Below are 7,859 nucleotides of genomic sequence, written 5' to 3'. Positions count from 1 at the left end.
TGATGCTCGCCCATGAGGTGCAAACAGCAACTGCAATACATCAGCCAAACCATTCACAGGGAAGCTGCTAATAGCTGGCTGAGGAGCTCTAGGAGAGGCAAGCGGACCCCCATAGCCACCGCAGCTTGTCGTGCGGAGCAGAGACTCCTTGGCACCCGGCCTGGTGGTAATGGTGCCTGCCAGGCCATCGATGTTTGGAGAGTGGGTGGCTGCAGCCAATGTGCCCTGAGCTGCTCTACTCCTGTGCTGTCACCTCCAGCTGCACATTCACCTTCTCCTGCATCAGGAGAACTTTTTGTCTCTTTTTGCTGCTGCTGAGACCTGAGGAAGCTGCTCCCAGTGGTGTGGCCTCCTCGCCACCAGCCCAGGGACAGCCCAGGGACCCCTGCACAGAACAGCCTGTCCCACACCCCATGCAGGGGCTGCCCACGTTGGTTGGATCCTGCACAGCGGTGTGGTTTGGTCTCCTGCATGACCTTGAAGGATGGAGAAGCCCAGCGTGGGGGGCAGAAGCAGCTATGTGCGCAGCTTCCCCTCCTGGGACATTAGCAGAAGGGCTGCATGCCAGTGGAGCATCTTCCTCTTGTAGATCCCAATTAGACAGAGAGGGTGTGGGAGGGTGCTGGCCCTGGACACTGGGGCTTGCGTTTGGAAAGAAAGGAGGCATAAACTGGGCAGTCTCATTTAAAAAAGCAGCTCTGGTGTGTTTTGCAAGCTGTGCCACCAAAGGGTGGTGGCAGGCAGTTTCTGGGAACAGTTTGGAGTCAGGAGCAGCCTTGCACAGAGGGTGGACACGGCGGGAGGGGACAGCGGCGAAGGGGCAGCACCAGAGCTCAGGGCAGGGTGCGGACTGGGGTAAGCAGCAGCTGGCAGAAGGTACAAGCAGCGTGGCCTGGGCGGTCTGGAGAGGAGAGGGCAGGTGAAAGCTGGGAGACTTTAGGAACCCATCACAAGCCGTTTCCAAATGTGACTCTACAAGCGGTGCTCACAATGAGCAGGGATGCTGTTTCCATCTGATCTTGCAACGCCTACTAAGAGCATAAACACCTGAACAGAAACTCTTGTGTAATGCCTAATGCATTCAAAAGCTTGTACAGAGATGTCCCTTGGGTGGATAAGCAGCGTAGCAGCATTGAGGAATGCATTGTGACCTGCTCCTAGTCAGCATGTTTAAAAATGCTGCATTAGCTTTGGCCTAGCTGGCTTTCTCATTTTCAAATCACCTGGCAATAAAGGCTGATTCATATCTGCTGAGGTGTCTGTTCTGATCTGGAGGTAATGTGGCAACCAGCCAAATAACATGCTGTACCTGTAACACAGGTAATATCCGAGTATCCAAACTATATTTTCCCCCCTCTCCTTGCCATAACCAATTCTTTTCCCAAAATAATGGCGCTGAGCAATGGGAGCTTCAAAGCAGGAGATGTGGCCCCTGACCCCTCATTGATTCCCCACATGCCTGCAGTGGCTGTCACCGTCCTTTCTCTGCCTGTTGGGACAGAGGCATGTAGTGCGGCTTCTCCTGTGCCAACTGCCAGGGACTGGGACACCAGCTTGAGCATCTGGGGGGAAAAGTGCCTGGCATGTTGGAAATGGAGGGGGTTATTGCAGATGGCTGCAGGCTGAGACAGTGGTTTCGTGTCATTTGGAGATGCTGCAAGTGGCCGCGACATCTGCATCTCCCAGCAAAATATATCAGTGGTCACTACTGCCTGAAGGTAGCCAGCAGTGGGACCCTGAGCCAGCAGAGGTGGCTTTCCGGGAGGGTGCTCCCTCCACTTGGGATGCATTAACTCTTTCACAGCAGCCTTTGTGGCTGGGCTGTGCTGGCACTCTGTGTACGCTGCCAGATACGGCTGCTGCGGCAGGGCGTGTGGAAAACATACCAGGAATGCGTAATGAGATTAGATTTGACAGCCCATCTTCCTGGGAACATCTATGTAATCTGCAATAAAATGAGATCAGCCAGCTGGAATTGCCACTTGGCTACGGCTAAACCAAAGCACATTTCTCATGCTGGACAAGTCCTCCCCAGTTCACCCCTCAAACGTGTCGGGGACCGCTGGTTGCTGGCACCCCGTGCTCGAGTGGGACGTTGTGCCTGCCTGCCCTCTCTGCGACTGCGGGCAAAAGGCCGATAACATTCCCTGGCCCGAGGTCTTGGCGTGGTGGTGTGACTGTAGTGTGTAGGGCTGCAGTCTGGCTCTGTTCTGGTTCCTTTTACCTGCAAAAGCAGGTTGGTTTGTGTCAGGGAGTGTAGGGTTGAGCCGAGACTGCACAAACGAGTCTCAGGGTCTCCTGGGTCTGTTGCTCCCCCACGGTCACCCTGCAGAGACGAGACTTCAAAGGGTTTCAGGTGAGCCCTGCCTGCCCCGCTCGCTGCAGGGGTTCGTGGGTGGCTGGCAGGGCACCCAGCGGTGGATGGATCCAGCTGGGTTATTCCCAATTTCCGGCCCCGGGTGCATCTCCTGCCCCCCGGCTGTCGGGGCTGCTGGGAGGGACAGGCAGGCAGGGGGGCAGGCAGCAGGGCCGGCTTTGCCTGCGGGGCTGCACTGGTGGGGAGCGCTCCCGAGTGGCACTGGGATCCTCCGCCTGTGATCTTGTCATATCAGGGACAAACCTGGCCCTGGAGCCTGGGCACCGTCCCAGTGGATCTGCTCATGGCTTGGCTGCAGTTGCTTGCGTTTTGTGGCGTCTTTGAGAGATGGGACCATTTTGGCTGAGTAGAAAACCAGAATACAGAGGCTGTGAGAATGTTTTTGTGAGGATGGGCAGTGGGGGATGACCTGGAGGTGTTCTCAGCGGTGTTTGCTCGATATCCTGTTTCTCTGAAGAGCATTTTCCTATTTTTGTGTTCTGTGGGTTTTTTAGCCAGGTTTCCTAGGGAAAGGCGGCACACGTAACGGCAGTCCATCTGTCTGCCTCCCCACGGGGGGACCGAAGGCGCTGCGGGCTGGCAGGGTGTGTGGGAGGTGGGGGGGGACGGCGTGTGGGGGGGATGGGGCATGGGGATGCAGGGGGATGGGGCGGAGGTCGCAGGGGTACAGCCAGCCCCAGCTCCTTCTGCACCACATGGAATGATTCCTCCTTTTCTCCGGAGGTGCAGACCCTACTGCCCCAGAGAAACCGCAGTGGCGCAGTCCGCAAAGGGTTACCGGGTTTCTTTAAGGATATTCCATTTTCTAACTCGCTATCCCCCACTGTGTTCAATGAGAAATGCAATGCTTTGGCAAATTTGCATTGCTTTATATTTTGCTGTATCTTTTAAAAACTTTATCTGACGCCTAAAGGCTACAATTAAATTCCTGTCTGAGCTGTGGCTCCTGCAGCACATGGAGGTACTAGATTTACTGTAGATGCTGTTTTATGTCCTACTTGTTAGTGCTAATTTTGTCAGCAGAAACAATGCCTCCTTGAATGCTCCAAGGCCGGGTATGAATCCGTTAATGAGGCAGGGAAAAGACAGCACTGTAGGTACACCTGAAACAGGCTGGTCCTGTGCTTCCAGTGTAACTGTGTGTTAGAAACATAATAAAATACCTTGGAAAAGAGTGAGCACCTGGAAAAAAAAAAAATATCTCATGTGCCACTAAACACAAAGCAGCAAGTGTTTTCCAATCTGTGGTTTGTGTTGCGAAGGGTTTGCGTGAACCATTTGGCTCTTCCACACATCTGTGTGTTTTGAAGGCAGAACTAGGACCCCAGGCACGCAGGGCGCTGGTCCAGCCTGGCCAGGATCCTGTCTGCAGTGGGGCCGGGACCAGATGCTGAAGGAAGAGCAAGACCAGCGCAGGTTTAGGAGATGCTGTCCCAGCCCCATCCATCCCCCTCGGGGTGTAATCCTGGAATGGGGCTGTGTTGGGGGGTCTGTGGGGTCCTGCCCCCTGGCTTGGGGGGAAGCTCTTGCCTCAGTCCCCAGCCAGGCTGTGGGTGCCTTTCTCAGACGTTTGCTGTCACGCAGGCTGTATGGGGAGGGAGCTCTGTAGCTCCCCACGCCTGCAAAAAGGAGATCCTAAAGTCTGTGTGTTGAAATCTGCAAAGGGCAAACCCTTCTCTTCACTTCAAGATGCTCTTGAAAGCAGGTCACTTATTTAGGCAGCAAACTATGAATTTGAGGTTGGTTGGTTTTTTTAAGGCATTTTCCTGAAAAACTGGCCTTTGTGCATGGGGTCTGGGCTACCCATCCCTGAGTTGGTTAGTGTGCAGAAATACTGGGTGTGGAAAGGGGGAAATGGGGGGTCGGAGCAGACTGTGCGGGAGTGACGGCACAGTCTGCCATTGCTGCCATCGCCTGCTGGCAACATAAACCAGGGACACAGTCCTGGGTGGCTACAAGTTATTTTTAATCCAAGAGGATTATTTGAAGATCCAGTGCTTCTCAGACTGCAGACAACCCAGCTGTGACATGTTGTACATGACAAGCTGGGCTGGATGGCGAATACAAACCCTTGCTCCACTGTCAGGCACAATCTGGCATCTCGGACTCATGGCTTCCACTGACCCACCTCAGATCTGCTGCTGGCTGCCTGTCCCTCTGCCCGTTCCTGCCTGCGACACGCAGCCGACAGGGCGATGGGTCCGCTCTGCCTGCGGTGCAGTGTGTGCTCGGGTGCGATGGGAACACGACGCCCGGAGTAAATCATCTTCATGCTCTTCATGGGTCAGACACGAAGGGCAGGGAAACTTCCCCAGGCATCAGTGCTGGAGCCTCAGGAGGCAGAAAGGCTGGGGAAGCATCCGGAGTATGAAAGCGATTGCTTGTCACACTGGGCTGCCAGGGATTGCCGGTGGGAATGTGATGGGCCCCTTTTGTGGGGCATTAACGTGGCGGTGGACACTTGGGTGGAAGCAGGAAAGCAGCCTGGGGAAGGGGTCTGTGTCCGTGCTGAGCCCAGTTTCACATGATGCTGAGGCATCGCGTGAAGGTGCAGGTGTCCATTCCCGGTTTGGTCTGCATCAGCTCCGCACTGGGAACCCGGCAGCTGGAGGGGGGGCAGCAAAAAGGGGGATTTTGAGTGACGAATGCAGCGCTGGAGAAAGTGGCGGGGCTGTACCTGTGACCCCCACGAACCAACAGCCCCTGGCTGAAGAGCAGCCCGTGGACCCGAGTCACTGCTGGGAAGCTTTGGTGGCCTTTCTGGGTGCTGGGGACAGGTCCGGGCAGTGCAGCCGTGTGGTCGGCAGCCCTGGGGCCGGGGCGTCCCTGTGCCCGGACGGACCCTGCTGCGGCTGTCGGGGGGACGGGCTGTGTCTGGGTGCTGGCAGTACTGGGGCCCACTGTCGGCTCTCGGGAGGAAAGGATTCGCAGAGCAGCTGGGAGGCTAACGTGAGTCGCCATGGCAACCAGGCATGGAAACATCATCAAAATGTGTCAAACGAGGGGAATTAAAAAAAATAAAAATACAGTATGGTGTCAATAAACATTTTAGTTTAACGTTGCTGCTCTTGACAACATTTCAGCTGCATCCTCCTGTCGCTCATCGCGTGGCTCCTGTGCCAGAGCTCCCTGCGGGGGCCTGGGGCAGAGCCACCCCTGGCCCTGGCCTGTCCCTCAGTGAGCAAGGTTACTGTAAGATGTCTTGGTTTTTAGAGGTGTTGGTGCTGGTGTGGCTGCCAGCGGGTCGGTCCTGCGCTGTGCCCCGGCTGCATCCTCCGTGCTGGCCCATGGACAGGGAAGCATCTCCTGGGTCTCGGTCCTCGTGGGTCCCTGTGCTGCTGCTGCCACCCCGGGGACACAGCCCTGTGGCGGGGGTAGGCAGCAGAACAGGGATGCTGCATTCCCAAATTACCCATCATCAGCGTTGAGGCTGGAGCTGCCCAGCATAGCCGGGTGCTGATGTGGTGCCACGACCGGGTGCGAGTTGCTATCTATCTCACTCAGGGTGTTTCGTGCCCCCCAGGAGCATCACTGAGCAAAGCCCTGTGCCGCTGGTCCACATCTCGGTACCCTCCGGACAGTCACCGGCTCCTGCCTCTTCACCTGCCTGTGAACGCATATCTTGTATTTGTAGCTCCAGTAAACAACCAGCCACACACGAACACATACCTCATCTCGGCAGCCCGTGCTGTTGTAACCTTTGTGCGAGATCTTCCCTCTATGACTAATTAATTTTTAATAATATGCAGCATGCTTGTTTTCAAAAAAAAGTAAATTAATTTGTAAACCATTTGCGCTATTTTATCTGTCACTTAAGCTTCTGGGATTTGCAATTTTAACGCATTACATCAGTTAATCAAAATTCTCTTCCAGCAACAGTTTTAATTAAACCCACTTTCACTTTTTTTTGCTAATTCAATGCTGTAGCTGAAGGCTGCTAATTAGATCATGATTTTTTTTGTTTTGTTTTACATTCACCACTTATATTACAAAGCTGCAAAAAAGAGTGGAGATGGTGGCAGGAGTCGCGCCACAGAGCCGCGGCTGCCTGTCCCAGTACTGCAGCCCCTGCCCAGGGAGCGATGGCACCAGGGCAGGCGGCTTCGGCGGCTTCACCAGGGTGTTCCTATGATGTGCTGGGCACTGCCCTGCCCTGGGCTGTGCCGAGCTCTCGCCTCCGCTGCCCAGGCATTCTGGAGAAGGGGCCTGCAGACATGGGGTAATGCCACGGTGTTCAGGGGGTCTCTAACCCTAGGAGAGATGTTTCCGGGGGCTGCTGGATATTGGCTAAAGAAAACCTGGGAGAAGGGGGAGTTAAAACCCCAAACATTATTTTTACATGTTTAAAATGTGTTTTGAAACCATTAACTCTGCAGAGTAATTATTTAAGGAAAAAGAACCTGCATCTATTCAGGGCATGAGTGATGTGCAAAGACCCGCATAGCTGTCCTGCACCCAGCGCAGTCCTGCCCTGGATGGTCCCGGCTCCCTCCCACTGTGGTCTACAGGGAGGATTTGGTACATTTTTCTGTCCTCTTCCTTGGCACACACCTCTCACAGGTAGCAATGAGGTTTTGTCTGTGGAATACCTGAAAGGCTAAGCAACAGCATCGGGAAGGAAGGTTTCTCCTGGTGTACCCAGCTCTGCATCCTTCGCAAGGGACCGGCGAGAAGACCCGCCCCCACGCATGGATGCTGCATCTGCTGTCACTGCACCAAGGCGGCTCAGAAATTTAATTTAATTTAATTTCCCTGCTTCTAAATGCTTGGGACACAAGTAACAGCCCCCTGCTTTGTTGTGCACCCACGGGCTCCAGTGGTCTTGCATTTCAAGGGGGCACGTGTAACCCAGCCTGTGCATTGCCCCGCCTGCTGTCCCGCTTAGCCGCTGCCCTTAATGTGGGGTATGAGTGTGCGTGGAGGGGTCTGTTAGCCCTCTCTCTCCATATTTTTCTGTTATAAATGTAACCTACGGAGGTTGCAGAGGGCCACAGCAGTGCCTGTATGGCTGTGTGGAGGGGAGATTCCCGGCCCTGTGGCTCTCCCTTGGGATGCCATGGATGTGGGAAGTGGCTGGTGGCCTCCCACCAGCCTGGGCAGATGGGCTGGGCCCTTGGGACCATGCTGGGTTTGTGCTTTTCTCCAGCTTGGGGCCCTTGTTCCAAGGAGCGGAAGCAGCCTGCGAGCCGCCCATGCCAGGGGTCCATGCCGGCAGCACTGATAGCCCCGGGCAGTGCCGAGCCATGCTGGGGGTCACAGCCCGGGCAAGGTCAGAACCCACTGCGAGTGACCGGGGTGGGCTCCCGGTCCAGCTGGAGCCACCTGGACTGGGCTTGTCCTTTCTCTTCCACCAGCACATCTTCACCTCCCTGCCCTCCTCCCCCGGTACAGGCAGCTGCCAGCTCCCTCCCGCCCACGTGCCAATCTCGGCGAGGCCCTGGGAAATGTTACCGCACTGAATCATGTTGGTCTGACTTTGAGC

The sequence above is a fragment of the Aquila chrysaetos genome, chromosome 5, assembly GCF_900496995.4.
Source record: "Aquila chrysaetos chrysaetos chromosome 5, bAquChr1.4, whole genome shotgun sequence".
Classification (NCBI taxonomy): domain Eukaryota; kingdom Metazoa; phylum Chordata; class Aves; order Accipitriformes; family Accipitridae; genus Aquila; species Aquila chrysaetos.
Note: the sequence above shows the minus strand (reverse complement) of the source record.